The following is an 18025-nucleotide window of genomic DNA, read 5'->3' as shown; positions in this document are numbered from 1 at the left end:
AACATAATACATGTGTGAATACATAGACAAACAGAGTGTCACTAGTATGCCTCTACTTGACTAGCTCGTTGATCAAAGATGGTTATGTTTCCTAACCATAGACATGAGTTGTCATTTGATTAACGGGATCACATCATTAGGAGAATGATGTGATTGACTTGACCCATTCCATTAGCATAGCACTTGATCATTTAGTTTGTTGCTATTGCTTTCTTCATGACTTATACATGTTCCTATGACTATGAGATTATGCAACTCCCGTATACTGGAGGAACACTTTGTGTGCTACCAAAAGTCACAACATAACTGGGCGATTATAAAGGTGCTCTACAGGTGTCTCCGAAGGTACTTGTTGGGTTGGCGTATTTCGAGATTAGGATTTGTCACTCCGATTGTCGGAGAGGTATCTCTGGGCCCTCTCGGTAATGCACATCACTTAAGCCTTGCAAGCATTGCAACTAATGAGTTAGTTGCAGGATGATGTATTACGGAACAAGTAAAGAGACTTGCCGGTAACGAGATTGAACTAGGTATTTAGATACCGACGATCGAATCTCGGACAAGTAACATACCGATGACAAAGGGAACAAACGTATGTTGTTATGCAGTCTGACCGATAAAGATCTTCGTAGAATATGTGGGAGCCAATATGAGCATCTAGGTTCCGCTATTGGTTATTGACCGGAGACATGTCTCGGTCATGTCTACATTGTTCTCGAACCCGTAGGGTCCGCACGCTTAACGTTACGATGACAGTTATATTATGAGTTTATATGTTTTGATGTACCGAAGGAGTTCGGAGTCCCGGATGAGATTGGGGACATGACGAGGAGTCTCGAAATGGTCGAGACGTAAAGATCGATATATTGGACGACTATATTCGGACATCAGAAAGGTTCCGAGTGATTCGGGTATTTATCGGAGTACCGAAGAGTTACGGGAATTCGCCGGGGAGAATATGGGCCTTATTGGGCCACACGGGAATAGAGGAGAGAGGCCAAAAGGAAGGAGGCGTGCGCCCCCCCTCTGGTCCGAATTGGACAAGGGGTGCAGCCCCTTTTTCCTTCTTCCTCTCCTCCTCTTTCCTTCTCTCTTACTCCAACAAGGAAAGGAGGAGTCCTACTCCTGGTGGGAGTAGGACTACCCCTTGGTGCGCCCTCCTCCTAGGACGGTCGCCTTCCCCCTTGCTCCTTTATATACGGGGGCAGGGGGCACCCCATGAACACAACAATTGATCTCTTGATCTCTTAGCCGTGTGTGGTGCCCCCTCCACCATAATCCACCTCGATCATATCATAGTAGTGCTTAGGCGAAGCCCTGCGTCAGTAGAACATCATCATCGTCACCATGCCGTCGTGCTGACAGAACTCTTCCCCAACATTCTGCTGGATCGGAGTCCGGGGATCGTCATCGAGCTGAACGTGTGCTAGAACTCGGAGGTGCCGTAGTTTCGGTGCTAGATCGGTCGGGCCATGAAGACGTACGACTACATCAACCGCGTTGTGCTAACGCTTCCGCTTTCGGTCTACGAGGGTATGTGGACAACACTCTCCCCTCTCGTTGCTATGCATCACCATGATCTTGCGTGTGCGTAGGAAATTTTTTGAAATTACTACGTTCCCCAACAGTGGCATCTGGGCCTAGGTTTTATGCGTTGATGTTATGCACGAGTAGAACACAAGTGAGTTGTGGGCGATATAAGTCATACTGCTTACCAGCATGTCATACTTTGGTTCAGCGGTATTGTTGGATGAAGCGGCTCGGACGGACATTATGCGTACGCTTACACGAGACTGGTTCTACCGATGTGCTTTGCACATAGGTGGCTGGCGGGTGTCAGTTTCTCCAACTTTAGTTGAACCGAGTGTGGCTATGCCCGGTCCTTGCGAAGGTTAAAACAGCACCAACTTGACAAACTATCGTTGTGGTTTTGATGCGTAGGTAAGATTGGTTCTTGCTTAAGCCCGTAGCAGCCACGTAAAACTTGCAACAAACAAAGTAGAAGACGTCTAACTTGTTTTTGCAGGGCATGTTGTGATGTGATATGGTCAAGACATGATACTAAATTTTATTGTATGAGATGATCATGTTTTGTAACCGAGTTATCGGCAACTGGCAGGAGCCATATGGTTGTCGCTTTATTGTATGCAATGCAATCGCGCTGTAATGCTTTACTTTATCACTAAACGGTAGTGATAGTCGTGGAAGTATAAGATTGGCGAGACGACAATGATGCTATGATGGTGATCAAAGTGTCGCGCCGGTGACGATGGTGATCATGACGGTGCTTCAAAGATGGAGATCGCAAGCACAAGATGATGATGGCCATATCATATCACTTATATTGATTGCATGTGATGTTTCTCTTTTATGCATCTTATCTTGCTTTGATTGACGGTAGCATTATAAGATGATCCCTCACTAAATTATCAAAGTATAAGTGTTCTCCCTGAGTATGCACCATTGCGAAAGTTCTTCGTGCTGAGACACCACGTGATGATCGGGTGTGATAGGCTCTACGTTCAAATACAACGGGTGCAAAATAGTTGCACACGCGGAATACTCAGGTTAAACTTGACGAGCCTAGCATATAACAGATATGGCCTCGGAACACTGAGACTAAAAGGTCGAGCGTGAATCATATAGTAGATATGATCAACATAGTGATGTTCACCATTGAAACTACTCCATCTCACGTGATGATCGGACATGGTTTAGTTGATATGGATCACGTGATCACTTAGAGGATTAGAGGGATGTCTATCTAAGTGGGAGTTCTTAAGTAATATGATTAATTGAACTTTAATTTATCATGAACTTAGTCCTGGTAGTATTAGCATATCTATGTTGTAGATCAATAGCTCGCGATGTTGCTCCCCGTTTATTGTGTTCCTAGAGAAAAATGATGTTGAAAAATGTTAGTAGCAATGATGCGGATTGGGTCCGTGATCTGAGGATTATCCTCATTGCTGCACAGAAGAATTATGTCTTTGATGCACCGCTAGGTGACAGACCTATTGCAGGAGTAGAGGAAGACGTTATGAACGTTTGGCTAGCTCAATATGATGACTACTTGATAGTTTAGTGCACCATGCTTAACGGCTTAGAATCGGGACTTCAAAGACGTTTTGAATGTCATGGACCATATGAGATGTTCTAGGAGTTGAAGTTAATATTTCAAGCAAATACCCGAGTTGAGAGATATGAAGTCTTCAACAAGTTCTATAGCTAAAAAGATGGAGGAGAATAGCTCAAGCAGTGAGCATGTGCTCAGATTGTCTGGGTACTACAATCGCTTGAATCAAGTGGGATTTAATCTTTCAGATAAGATAGTGATTGACAGAATTCTCTAGTCACCATCACCAAGTTAGTAGAACTTCATGATGAACTATGATATGCAAGGGATAAGGGAAACGATTCCCAAGCTTTTCGTAATGCTAAAATCAACGAAGGTAGAAATCAAGAAAAATATCAAGTGTTGATGGTAGACAATACCACTGGTTTCAAGATAAGGGCAAAGGGAAGAAGGGGAACTTCAAGAAGAACGGCAAGCAAGTTGCTGCTCAAGTGAAGAAACCCAAGTCTGAGACTAAGTGCTTCTACTGCAAAGGGACTAGTCACTAGAAGCAGAACTACCCCAAGTATTTGGTGGATAAGAAGGATGGCAAAGTGAACAAATCTATATTTGATATACATGTTATTGATGTGTACTTTACTAGTGTTTATAGTAACCCCTCGGTATTTGATACTGGTTCAGTTGCTAAGAGTAGTAACTCGAAATGGGAGTTGCAAAATAAACAGAGACTAGTTAAGGGTGAAGTGACGATGTGTGTTGGAAGTGGTTCCAAGATTGATATGATCATCATCGCACACTTCCTATACTTTCGGGATTAGTGTTGAAACTAAATAAATGTTATTTGGTGTTTGCGTTGAGCATAAATATGATTGGATCATGTTTATTGCAATACGGTTATTCATGTAAGCTAGAGAATAATTTTTGTTCTGTTTACATGAATAAAACCTTCTATGGTCATACACCCAATGAAACTGGTTTGTTGGATCTCGATCGTGGTGATACACATTTTCATAATATTGAAGCCAAAAGATGCAAAGTTAATAATGATAGTGCAACTTATTTGTGGCACTGCCGTTTAGGTCATATTGGTGTAAAGTGCATGAAGAAAATCCATGTTGATGGGCTTTTGGAATCACTTGATTATGAATCAGTTGATGATTGTGAACCGTGCCTCATGGGCAAGATGACTAAGACTCTGTTCTCCGGAACAATGGAGCAAGCAACTGACATATTGGAAATAATACATACTGATGTATGCAGTCCGATGAGTGTTGAGGCTCGCGGCGGGTATCGTTATTTTCTGACCTTCACAGATGATTTGAGCAGATATGGGTATATCTACTTGATGAAACATAAGTCTGAAACATTTGAAAAGTTCAAAGAACTTCAGACTGAAGTGGAAAATCATCGTGACAAGAAAATAAAGTTTCTACGATCTGATTGCAGAGACAAATATTTGATTTACGAGTTTGGTCATCAATTAAAACAATGTGGAATAGTTTCACAAAATCATGCCACCTGGAACACCACAGCATAATGGTGTGTCCGAACGTCATAACCGTACTATTATTGGATATAGTGTAATCTATGATGTTTCTTACCGATTAATCACTATAGTTTTGGGGTTATGCATTAGAGACAGCTGCATTCACGTTAAAAAGAGCACCATCTAAATCCGTTGAGGTGACACTGTATGAACTGTGGTTTGGCAAGAAACCAAAGTTGTCGTTTCTTAAAGTTTGAGGTTGCAATGCTTATGTGGAAAAGTTTCAACCTGATAAGCTCAAACCCAAATCGGAGAAGTGCGTCTTCATAGGATACCCAAAAGAAAATGTTGGGTACACCTTCTATCACAGATCCAAAGGCAAGATATTCATTGCTGAGAATGGATCCTTTCTAGAGAAGGAGTTTCTCTCGAAAGAAGTGAGTGGGAGGAAAGTAGAACTTGATGAGGTAACTGTACCTGCTCCCTTATTGGAAAGTAGTTCATCACAGAAATCTGTTCCTGTGACTACTACACCAATTAGTGAGGAAGCTAATGATGATGATCATGTAACTTCAGATCAAGTTACTACCGAACCTTGTAGGTAAACCAGAGTGAGATCTGCACCAGAGTGGTACAGTAATCATGTTCTAGAGGTCATGTTACTTGACCATGACGAGCCCACGAACTATGAGGAAGCGATGATGAGCCCAGATTCCGTGAAATGGCTTGAGGCCATGAAATCTAAGAGGAGATCCATGTATGAGAACAAAGTATGGACTTCGATTGACTTGCCCAATGATCGGCGAGCCATTGAGATTAAATGGATCTTCAAGAGGAAGATGGACGCTGATACTAGTGTTACTATCTACAAAGCCTAGAATTGTCGCAAAAAGGTTTTCGACAAGTTCAAGGTGTTGATGATGATGAGAATTTCTCACTCGTATCTATGCTTAAGTCTGTCCGAATCATGTTAGCAATTGCCGCATTTTATGAAATCTGGCAAATGGATAAACAAAACTGCATTCCTTAATAGATTTATTAAAGAAGAGTTGTATATGATGCAACCAGAAGGTTTTGTCGATCCTAAAGGTACTAACAAAATATGCAAGCTCCAACGATCCATCTATGGACTGGTGCAAGCATCTCGGAGTTGAAATATACGCTTTGATAAGTTGATCAAAGCATATAGTTTTATACAGACTTGCGGTGAAGTCTGTATTTACAAAAAAGTGAGTGGGAGCACTACATCATTTCTGATAAGTATATGTGAATGACATATTGTTGATCGGAGATAATGTAGAATTATTCTGCATAGCATAAAGGAGTGTTTGAAAGGAGTTTTTCAAAGAAAGACCTTGGTAAAGCTGCTTACATATTGAGCATCAAGATCTATAGAGATAGATCAAGACGCTTGATAAGTTTTTCAATGAGTACATACCTTGACAAGATTTTGAAGTAGTTCAAAATGGAACATTCAAAGAAGGAGTTCTTGCCTGTGTTACAAAGGTGTGAAGTTGAGTAAGACTCAAAACCCGACCACGACAGAAGATAGAAAGAGAATGAAAGTCATTCCCTATGCCTTGGCCATAGGTTCTATAAAGTATGTCATGTTGTGTACCAGACCTATTGTATACCCTGCCCTGAGTTTGGCAAGGGAGTACAATAGTGATCTAGGAGTAGATCACTAGACATCAGTCAAAATTATCCTTAGTGGAATAAGGATATGTTTCTCGATTATGGAGGTGACAAAAAGGTTCGTCGTAAAGGGTTACGTCGATGCAAATTTTGACACAGATCCAGATGACTCTAAATCTCAATCTGGATACATATTGAAAGTGGGAGCAATTAGCTAGAGTAGCTCCATGCAGAGCATTGTTGACATAGAAATTTGCAAAATACTTACGGATCTGAATGTGGCAGACCCGTTGACTAAACTTCTCTCACAAGCAAAACATGATCACACCTTAGTACTCGTTGGGTGTTAATCACATAGCAATGTGAACTAGATTATTGACTCTAGTAAATCCTTTGGGTGTTGGTCACATGTCGATGTGAACTATGGGTGTTAATCACATGGTGATGTGAACTATTGGGATTAAATCACATGGCGATGTGAACTAGATTATTGACTCTAGTGCAAGTGGGAGACTGAAGGAAATATGCCCTAGAGGCAATAATAAAGTTATTATTTATTTCCTTATATCATGATAAATGTTTATTATTCATGCTAGAATTGTATTAACCGGAAACATAATACATGTGTGAATACATAGACAAACAGAGTGTCACTAGTATGCCTCTACTTGACTAGCTCGTTGATCAAAGATGGTTATGTTTCCTAACCATACACATGAGTTGTCATTTGATTAACGGGATCACATCATTAGGAGAATGATGTGATTGACTTGACCCATTCCGTTAGCATAGCACTTGATCGTTTAGTTTGTTGCTATTGCTTTCTTCATTACTTATACATGTTCCTATGACTATGAGATTATGCAACTCCCGTTTACCGGAGGAACACTTTGTGTGCTACCAAATGTCACAACGTAACTGGGTGATTATAAAGGTGCTCTACAGGTGTCTCCGAAGGTACTTGTTGGGTTGGCGTATTTCAAGATTAGGATTTGTCACTCCGATTGTCGGAGAGGTATCTCTGGGCCCTCTCGGTAATGCACATCACTTAAGCCTTGCAAGCATTGCAACTAATGAGTTAGTTGCAGGATGATGTATTACGGAACGAGTAAAGAGACTTGCCGATAACGAGATTGAACTAGGTATTGAGATACCGACGATCGAATCTCGGGCAAGTAACATACCGATGACAAAGGGAACAAATGTATGTTGTTATGCGGTCTGACCGATAAAGATCTTCGTAGAATATGTGGGAGCCAATATGAGCATCCAATTTCTGCTATTGGTTATTGACCGGAGACGTGTCTCGGTCATGTCTACATTGTTCTCGAACCCGTAGGGTCCGCACGCTTAACGTTATGATGACAATTATATTATGAGTTTATATGTTTTGATGTACCGAAGGAGTTCGGAGTCCCGGATGAGATCGGGGACATGACGAGGAGTCTCGAAATGGTCGACACGTAAAGATCGATATATTGGACGACTATATTCGGACATCGAAAAGGTTCCAACTGATTCGGGTATTTATCGGAGTACCGGAGAGTTACGGGAATTCGCCGGGGAGTATATGGGCCTTATTGGGCCATACAGGAATAGAGGAGAGAGGCCAAATGGAAGGAGGCGTGCGCCCCCCCCTCTGGTCCAAATTGGACAAGGGGTGCAGCCCCTTTTTCCTTCTTCCTCTCCTCCTCTTTCCTTCTCTCTTACTCCAACAAGGAAAGGAGGAGTCCTACTCCCGGTGGGAGTAGGACTCCCCCCTTGGTGTGCCCTCCTCCTAGGCCGGCCGCCTCCCCCCTTGCTCCTTTATATACGGGGGCAGGGGGCACCCCATGAACACAACAATTGATCTCTTGATCTCTTAGCCATGTGTGGTGCCCCCTCCACCATAATCCACCTCGATCATATCGTAGCAGTGCTTAGGCGAAGCCCTGCGTTGGTAGAACATCATCATCGTCACCACGCCGTCGTGCTGACAGAACTCTTCCCCGACATTTTGCTGGATCGGAGTCCGTGGATCGTCATCGAGCTGAACGTGTGCTAGAACTCGGAGGTGTCGTAGTTTCGGTGCTTGATCGGTCGGGCCGTGAAGACGTACGACTACATCAACCGCATTGTGCTAACGCTTCCGCTTTCGGTCTACGAGGGTACGTGGACAACACTCTCCCCTCTCGTTGCTATGCATCACCATGAACTTGCGTGTGCGTAGGAATTTTTTTGAAATTACTACGTTCCCCAACACCCGTCCCCGCCTCCAGATCGCCACGCTGCCCCACCGGAGAGCGCCAAGTCCATCGCCGGCCTCCCCTATTTTCTGAAGGTGAGCTCGCGAGGACGGTGACCGCGGCGACAAGTTTTGCCCGCGCCTGGACCCGATCGATCCCCGTTGACCGCGCACGTCGTCCGATTGGGCCAGATCCGCTTCCCCTGCCGGCCACCCTCTTCGATAGCTGCGCTTAGCCCATGGGTGAGCTTCCCTGCGCCCCGCCTTTTTTTCTTTTCTCATGTTGGGCCAGCCTGCCAGATTCGGCCCGTTCATGTTTTTTCCCCAGATCTACGAATTTCCTATTTATCAAGAGACAAGAGTTTTTCCAGAAAACCCCCTAGACTACATGCATATAATAACTCACAATTGGTGCATCGGATTAAAATGAATTATATATGAAAGTTGCTTAGAATTTTGTGTAGATTAATAATATCCAACTTTCATCTATGTTTAAAATGTTTAAAATGATGTTTGATTAAATTTGCTCCTATGCCATGCTAAAATGCTTTAATTCATAACTAAATAACTGTAACTCGATTTGTAATAAATTTTATATGTAAATGGGGTAGAAAAATGCCTAGTTTAACATGATGCACTCATCTAGCATGTTTAACAACTCTAAAATTATGTTTAGGGCAGAACAGTACCAAACCTAATATATGCATATGAGGAGTTTTTCCGGACTTGTTGTTTCGGCCTCATTTAAACTTGCCTAGATTAGATAGTTTCATCATGCTTCCCCTCTTGCCATGTTTAACAACATTTAATATTGTGGGGTACATAAACAAAATCTAACTAAATAACTTGTCGTGGTGTTTCGTCAATATGCAACTCGCATATTGAGCTCCACTTAATTTGTAGGGTTGCTTGTGCACTTTGCCATGCCATGCTTCATTAAACCGGACATGCATCATACTTGATTGTGCATCATGCCATGATTATGTGGTGGTTGTTTACCATGATTGTTTGCTTCTTTCCGGTGTTGCTTCTTCGGGTTGGTTCCGATAACATCACGTTTGTGAGGATCCGTTCAACTTTGTCCGTTTGTCTTCTTCATGGACTCGTTCTTCTTCCTTGCGGGATTTCAGGCAAGATGACCATACCCTCGAAATCACTTCTATCTTTGCTTGCTAGATGCTTGCTCTTTTGCTATGCCTATGCTGCGATACCTACCACTTGCTTATCATGCCTCCCATATTGTTGAACCAAGCCTCTAACCCACCTTGTCCTAGCAAACCGTTGTTTGGCTATGTTACCGCTTTGCTCAGCCCCTCTTATAGCGTTGTTAGTTGCAGGTGAAGATTGAAGTTTGTTCCTTGTTGGAACATGGAGATGTTGTTCCTTGTTGGAACATGTTTACTTGTTGGGATATCACAATATCTCTTATCTAATTAATGCATCTATATACTTGGTAAAGGGTGGAAGGTCGGCCTTATGCCTGGTGTTTTGTTCCACTCTTGCCGTCCTAGTTTCCGTCATGTCGGTGTTATGTTCTCGGATTTTGCGTTCCTTACGCGGTTGGGTTATAATGGGAACCCCTTGACAGTTCGCCTTGAATAAAACTCCTCCAGCAATGCCCAACATTGGTTTTACCATTCGCCACCTAGCCTTTTTCTTTCCCTTGGGTTCTGCAGACTCAAGGGTCATCTTTATTTAAACCCCCCTAGGCCAGTGCTCCTCTGAGTGTTGGTCCAACCGAGTAGACTGTGGGGCCACCTCGGGGAACTTGAGGGTTGGTTTTACTCGTAGGATGTCTCATCTGAATGTGCCCTGAGAACGAGATATGTGCAGCTCCTATCGGGATCTGTCGGCACATTCGGGCGGTGTTGCTGGACTTGTTTTACCATTGTCGAGGATGTCTTGTAGAACCGGGATACCGAGTCTGATCGGAATGTCTCGGGAGAAGGAATATCCTTCTTGACCGTGAGAGCTTGTGATGGGCTAAGTTGGGACTCCCTTGCAGGATTTTGAACTTTCGAAAGCCGTGCCCGCGGTTATGGGCAGATGGGAATTTGTTAATGTCCGGTTGTAGAAAACCCGAAGTTGACCTTAATTAAAATACATCAACCGCGTGTGTTACCGTGATGGTCTCTTCTCGGCGGGGTCTGGGAAGTGAACACGGTGTTGGAGTAATGCTTGACGTAGGTTGTTCTAGGATCACTTCTTGATCATAGTTTTATCGACCATGCCTTGCCTTCTCTTCTCGCTCTCATTTGCGTATGTTAGCCACCAAACATGCTAGTCGCTTGCCGCAGCTCCACCTCATACATTTTACCTTACCTATAAGCTTAAATAGTCTTGATTGCGAGGGTGTGAGATTGCTGAGTCCCCGTGACTCACAGATACTTCCAAAACCAGCTTGCAGGTGCCGTTGAACCATGAAGATGACGCAACCAAGCTCAAGGAGGAGCTCGATGAAGATCTTGTCCTTCATGTTGTTTCGTTCTAGTCGATCAGTAGTGGAGCCCAGTTGGGAACGATCGGGGATCTGTGTAGCATTTGGGGTTCTTCTTTTATTTTTGTTCCGTAGTCGGACCTTGATTGTATTTGGATGTTGTAATGTTGTATTCATGTATTTGTGTGAAGTGGCCATTGTAAGCCAACTATGTATCTTTTCCCCTATTGTATTACATGGGTTGTGTGAAGATTACCTCACTTGCGACATTGCTTTCAATGCGGTTATGCCTCTAAGTCGTGCTTCGACACGTGGGAGATGTAGCCGCATCGAGGGCGTTTCATGCAACTAGTACATAAAAGGGTCGGGCCCCGCTGTGTGTTGAGGGTGAACTGGCAACTATACAAAAATAGGGTTTTGGTCCAGTTGTGTATCGAGGGTGGACTTTTAACTAGAAAAAAGGCGGGCTCCGCCTCAGTTGCATCTTGGAGGTGGAGTTGCAACCCGGTTTTGACTCGAGGGTGGACTTGAAACTTGGAGAAAAATGGGTTGGGATCAGTGGCGTATTGAGGTTGGACTTGCAACTGGTACGAAAAAAATATAGGCTCCCCAGTTGCATGTCGGGGGTGGATTTGCAAAAATGGGACAAAAAAGGATTGGAACCCCAGTTGCATGTGGAGGGTTGACTTGCAACTAGGAGAAATATTGGTAGAGCCTAGTTGTGTATCGAGGTTGGACGCAATTACAACTGGGACAATGACAAACTATGTGCCCAGTTGCGAGTCGAGGGTGGACTTGCAACTGGGACAACTAGGATACTACGATCCCAGTTGTGAGTCAAGGGTGGACTTGCAACTGGGGTGAAACAAAAATATGATACCATTTGCGAGTCGAGGGTGGACTTGCAAACGGGACAATAACAAACAAAAGCCCAGTTGCGAGTCGAGCGTGGATGTGCAATTGGGATAACAAAACACATGCCCAATTTCTAGCTGAGGGGTGGACACCCAACTAGAAGAGCTACGAGCACATTTGTGAATCGGGAGTGGACATGCAACCAGGACAACTACAACATACAAGCCTAGTTGCGAGTCAAGAGTCAAGTTGCAATCGGGATAAACAAACTATGTGCCCAGTTGCGAGTCAAGGGTGGACTTACAACTATGATGAAAAACAAAAAAACACATGCTTCAGTTGCGAGTCGAGGGTGGGCTTGTAACTGGAACAACTATGAGCCTAGTCGCAAGTCATGGATCGACTTGCAATAGGGATAAAACAAACCACAAAATACATTTGCGAGCGAGGGTGAACCTGCAATTGGGAGGAAAAACAAAATACATGTCGAGTTGCAAGTCAAGGCTGGGCTTGCAATTGGGATGAAACTGTTGGAAATATGCCCTAGAGGCAATAATAAAAGCATTATTATTATATTTCCTTGTTCATGATAATTGTCTTTATTCATGCTATAATTGTGTTATCCGGAAATCGTAATACATGTGTGAATAACAGACACCAACATGTCCCTAGTAAGCCTCTAGTTGACTAGCTCGTTGATCAACAGATAGTCATGGTTTCCTGACTATGGACATTGGATGTCATTGATAACGAGATCACATCATTAGGAGAATGATGTGATGGACAAGACCCAATCCTAAACATAGCACAAGATCGTATAGTTCGTTTGCTAGAGTTTTCCAATGTCAAAGTATCTTTTCCTTAGACCATGAGATCGTGTAACTCCCGGATACCGTAGGAGTGCTTTGGGTCTACCAAACGTCACAAGGTAACTGGGTGACTATAAAGGTAGACTACGGGTATCTCTGAAAGTGTCTGTTGGGTTGACATGGATCAAGACTGGGATTTGTCACTCCGTATGACGGAGAGGTATCACTGGGCCCACTCGGTAATGCATCATCATAATGAGCTCAAAGTGACCAAGTGTCTGGTCACGGGATCATGCATTACGGTACGAGTAAAGTGACTTGCCGGTAACGAGATTGAACGAGGTATTGGGATACCGACTATCGAATCTCGGGCAAGTAACATATCGATTGACAAAGGGAATTGCATACGGGGTTGATTGAATCCTCGACATCGTGGTTCATCCGATGAGATCATCGTGGAGCATGTGGGAGCCAACATGGGTATCCAGATCCCGCTGTTGGTTATTGACCGGAGAGTCGTCTCGGTCATGTCTGCTTGTCTCCCGAACCCGTAGGGTCTACACACTTAAGGTTCGGTGACGCTAGGGTTGTGAAGATATGAATATGCAGTAACCCGAATATTGTTCGGAGTCCCGGATGAGATCCCGGACATCACGAGGAGTTCCGGAATGGTCCGGAGGTAAAGAATTGTATATAGGAAGTGTTGTTTCGGCCATCGGGACAAGTTTCGGGGTCGCTGGTATTGTACCGGGACCACCGGAAGGGTCCCGGGGGTCCACCGGGTGGGGCCACCTATCCCGGAGGGCCCCATGGGCTGAAGTGGGAAGGGACCCAGCCCAAAGTGGGCTGGGGCGCCAACCCCCCAAGGGCCCATGCGGCTAGGGTTGGGGGAAACCCTAAAGGGGGCGCCCCCCTTGCTTGGGGGGCAAGCCCCCCACCCCTTGGCCGCCGCCCCCCTAGTAGATCCATCTACTAGGGCCGGCGCCCCCCCCTTGGCACCCCTATATATAGTTGAGGAGAGGAGGGACTTCATACCTCAGCCTTGGCGCCTCCCTCTCTCCCCGTTACGTCTCTCTCGCGTAGTATAGGCGAAGCCCTGCTACTGTGACGCCCTGCATTCACCACCACGCCGTCGTGCTGCTGGATCTTCATCAACCTCTCCTTCCCCCTTGCTGGATCAAGAAGGAGGAGACGTCTCCCGTCCCGTACGTGTGTTGAATGCGGAGGTGCCGTCCGTTCGGCGCTTGGTCATCGGTGATTTGGATCACGTCGTGTTCGACTACATCATCACCGTTCTTTGAACGCTTCCGCACGCGATCTACAAAGGTATGTAGATGCATCTGATGACTCGTTGCTAGATGAACTCCTAGATGGATCTTGGTGAAACGAGTAGGAAAATTTTTGTTTTCTGCAACGTTCCCCAACAGAAACAAACTATGGTCCTAGTTGCGAGTCAAGAGTGGACTTGCAACAGGCACAAGTACACTGAACTACGATACAAGTTGTAAGTTGAGGGTACACTTGCAACTGGGACAACTAGAAAAACTACGATACAAGTTGCAAGTCGAGGGTGGACTAGAGACTGAGATGAAACAAACTACGAGTCTACTTGCGAGCCAAGAGTGGATTTCCATCCAGGACAGCTACACAAAACTATAATACTATTCGTGAGTCGAGGGTGGAATTGCAACTGCGACAATAACAAACTACGAGCCCAGTTGCGAGTCGAGTATAGATTTACAACTTCAATGAAATACAAAATACATGTCCATTGTTAGTCGATGGTGGACTTGCAATTGGGACAACTACGAGACCATTTGCAAGTGGAGGGTGGACTTGCAACTGGGACAATAACAAATTATGAACCCAGTTGCAAGTCGAGTGTAGATTTGCAACTGTATTGAAAAAAATACATGCCCATTGCTAGTTGAGGGTGGACTTACAAGACCATTTGCGAGTGAAGGGTGGACTATACAAATTCTCCACCAGATCAAAATGCATAGCGAAAACGAAAAAAAGAGAAACGGGTCACGCCCCTCAAACAACAACATATATGGACTCGTGTAAAAAGAATCACAAGAACAAGCCAACACAAAACAAAATGGGGCGAAGAGGACGCGCGACAAAAAAACAAGCTGACATCAGTGCGCATGATCAAGTTTGTGCAAATCTTAAAGCAAACAAATCGTTCGGTTATGGAGTTAGATGAGACATCACAAAGATGAGATTTAGCAAATTCGAAAGGAAAAAAATCTCTTCTCTAGCTACCCAATTGAACCAAAATAAATAAAGACAGATAATAGAAAGATACGTAGCCCTAAAAAAGCCCACTAAAAACAGAAAATGGCCCACTAAAAAAGTCACATCAGCCATCACTGCTTCACAAGGGGCAAACAAAAAATACGACACGATGACAACAGCACAACTCAGGAGCACGTATATCTAACAGAATATGAGTTAAATGAGACATTGTTAACTCCCATCTAAGTGAGAATTAACAAAACCAATTTGAAATAGGACCCCTAGATCGCGATGAAAACGTCCCAACAAAAGATACAAACATGAGCAGACCGATAAGTAGACACAATACACACAACACGGGACACACGCGACAAAACAACCCGACAAAGATTTGCACGACATTTAAATTGAATTGATAACATAGTGAAAAAATGAAGATTTAAAAACAAATAAATAAAAATAAAAAAGGAAAAAGAAAAAGAAATGAAAAAAGAGAGAAAATATAAATAAAAAACAAATGGGAGTGGAAAATCACTTACTTTCACTCCACCCTTTTCACTTCCAACCCACTCCTCACGTGAAGGAGTGTAGCAAAAAAAAACAGCAACGTGAGAAAATGAATGAGCACATCTCGAGAGAAAATAGGGACAACTCTCTCTGACTGTTCTCTTAGCATGGTACTTTTTTTTTGAGAAATTCCAACCACGGTACATGGAAGCCCACAACTGAGACAAACAGAAAAAAAACCACAAACATGTCAAACGGTGCAGACCAGCCCGAGACAAAACAGAAAAAAGCCCACAAACAAGACGACCCGCCCCAATCTCGCGTGGAGATACAGGCACGTCAACGCGACGTGCACGAGCGTGCCAGGAATGATCACTTTGCACGAGTTTTAAAGATATATATAATCTGACGGCTCTGGACTTAAATATGACATCTTTAAATATCATCTAGATCTGAGTTAGCAATTCCCAGAACCAAAAGAATGTCGCAGCCAGAAGTTCCAAACGACGCATCCGACACGGCATCCAGGTTCCCAAGTCCCAACAACCCAAGCAAGCAGGCGTGGAATAAGGGTTACTCGCTGCCGCCATCGTGGCTCTCGCCGACGAACTCGGCGATGCGTGTCATGAGGTTGCGCGCGTCATCGAATCCATGGAAGAGGAAGAACGCGTGAATGCCGTCCGGGTACTCCAACGCCTCACGTCCTTGCCGCTGTCCTTCAGCATCTCGCAGTACCGCCTCTGCCAGTCCTGCAGCGGGTCATAGCCGCCGATGACGAGCAGCACCGGCGGGAAGGCCGGGCTGTCCACGCCAGCGGCTGCCCCAGGGGAGGTGAAGCACGCGGCCTCGTGAGTGCGGTCAGCGCCGTCCGGGAGGAACGCGCGCCACATCCAGTCGGTGCGGGCGACGGACACGATCGGCGCGCCGTCAAGGCGGAGCTCGGAGGGCGTGCGCTCCTCGCCGCCGAAGAAGGGCTGGATGGCAATGACGCCGGCGAGACGGACGTTCTTGAACGCAGGCACATCCGCGGCGTAGCGCCTGGCGACGTGGTGCGCGATGTTGCCGCCCGCGCTGTCCCCGGCGAGGAAGCAGCGGGAGCCTGGAGCGGGACGTCCGCCGGGTGGTTATCCGGGTCGTCGAGGAAGCGGAGCGCGGCGAGGCCGTCGTCGTAGGGCGCGGGGAACCGGTGCTCCGGGGCGCGGCGGTAGTCGACGGAGAGCACGGCCGCGGAGGCGTACCTCGCGATGCGCCGGCACGCGGCGTCGTAGGCCAGCGACGCCGCGGAGAGGAACGCGAACCCGCCGCCGTGGAAGAAAACGATCACGGGGAGAGGCGCTCCCTTGGCGTCGCCGGGTCTCGCTGGGTGGAAGAGGCGGGCGCGAATGCGGAGGGTCGGGTCGATGACGACGTCGCGGGAGGCGACGCCGCGGCACGGGGAGGAGAAGGCCGGGACGCGCGGGTCTAGGAGGGAGAGCACGCGGCGGTTCACGGTGCCGTCGGCGCGGCGGGTGGCGTCGGCGACGTAGTCCACGGCCCTGAGGGATAGACGCATGATGCGCGACATCGGCGGCTTCGGCCTACTCCCCGGCGGGGGCTCCTCTGCCATTGTCGTGGCGCGCGCGTCCTCCCGCGGTTCTCGAAGTGTAGTTGCGTTGCTGCCGGGTTTGAGTAGGATTTATAGTGGTTGGGTAACGGGTACTCTCTGCCTCTGGTGGAGACTTTTTTTTGAACTCTCTCTGGTCGAGACTTGTTTGAGAGTGTGGCTAATCTACTCTGCAGTGATAATGAGGTTATTACTTAACTAGGTTAGGTGTGTTGACGAAGTTTTCTGTGATTTCTTATGTCCGGGCAGATAGAAAGGCAACTTTCAGCGAGCCTGTGGCCATCACATCCTAATGTTAGGGATGTTAGGAGGTTGAACGAAAATTGCTATTAGAGCCCGATCTAATCTACTCCGAGAGGAACAATAAGTTCAAAAATGAGAGCACATATGTGTTAGGTATCTGAAAATTTTCTTTAGTTTGAGTCAACCTGAATTTGATTCGGCGTTTATCTTTATTAGTCAATTATTTTAGGACCACAAAAACCGAGCCGGGCAAAACCTATCCAGTTATGATGCTTCAACCCGTTAGTTCTGACCCCCATGACCCCCTCTTCTTCCCCACGCCCTCTTCTTCTTCTGCATAGGGCATATCGCCCAGTCGGCAGTCACGGCCATACAAGAGAAAGGCAGAGATTAAATTGTGATACCGATGGTTGTAATTTACTTATTATACTATGCAATACTTTTGTTTATTTTCAGTGTAAGTTGTTTACTTGGAGCTCTATAATTAAATATTCTCAAGTGCACACACTTTTTTACATTGAACAACTATTATGGGCTAGCAAAAACAAGCACCTTACATTCGGTAATATCACTTGCGACACCAAATAAAACCACCAAAATACCCGCAAGAAATTAAAAAATATATAAATTAGACACAAAACGGCAACCATCATGAACAAAAAAATTGAAGAAACAAAGTAGAAGAAACTCACACGTATAGAACATCCTGACGAAAACTTAAAAACTTGATACTGATTTAGAAAAGTAATCATTCACCAGAAAATCATTAAACTCAACATTGGACATGCAAAAAATCATTGAAAATGAATTTGATTAAAGTTCAACATTTAAATAATATACGTACAAAAATAATAAATAATAGATGGTCAAACGTTGCTGAAATATCAACTAAATCAGATCTTGAATGGT

The 18025-nt window shown here is 45.2% G+C and overlaps 1 pseudogene; it reads right to left on the bottom strand.

Annotated features, from left to right (window-relative positions):
• Positions 1–15706: 15706 nt before the first annotated feature.
• Positions 15707–16891, bottom strand: LOC125553598 (annotated as a pseudogene).
• Positions 16892–18025: the final 1134 nt, after the last annotated feature.

Source organism: Triticum urartu, chromosome 4 (assembly GCF_003073215.2).
Source record: "Triticum urartu cultivar G1812 chromosome 4, Tu2.1, whole genome shotgun sequence".
Taxonomy (NCBI): Eukaryota; Viridiplantae; Streptophyta; class Magnoliopsida; order Poales; family Poaceae; genus Triticum; species Triticum urartu.
This window is presented reverse-complemented; position numbering and strand designations above follow the sequence as displayed.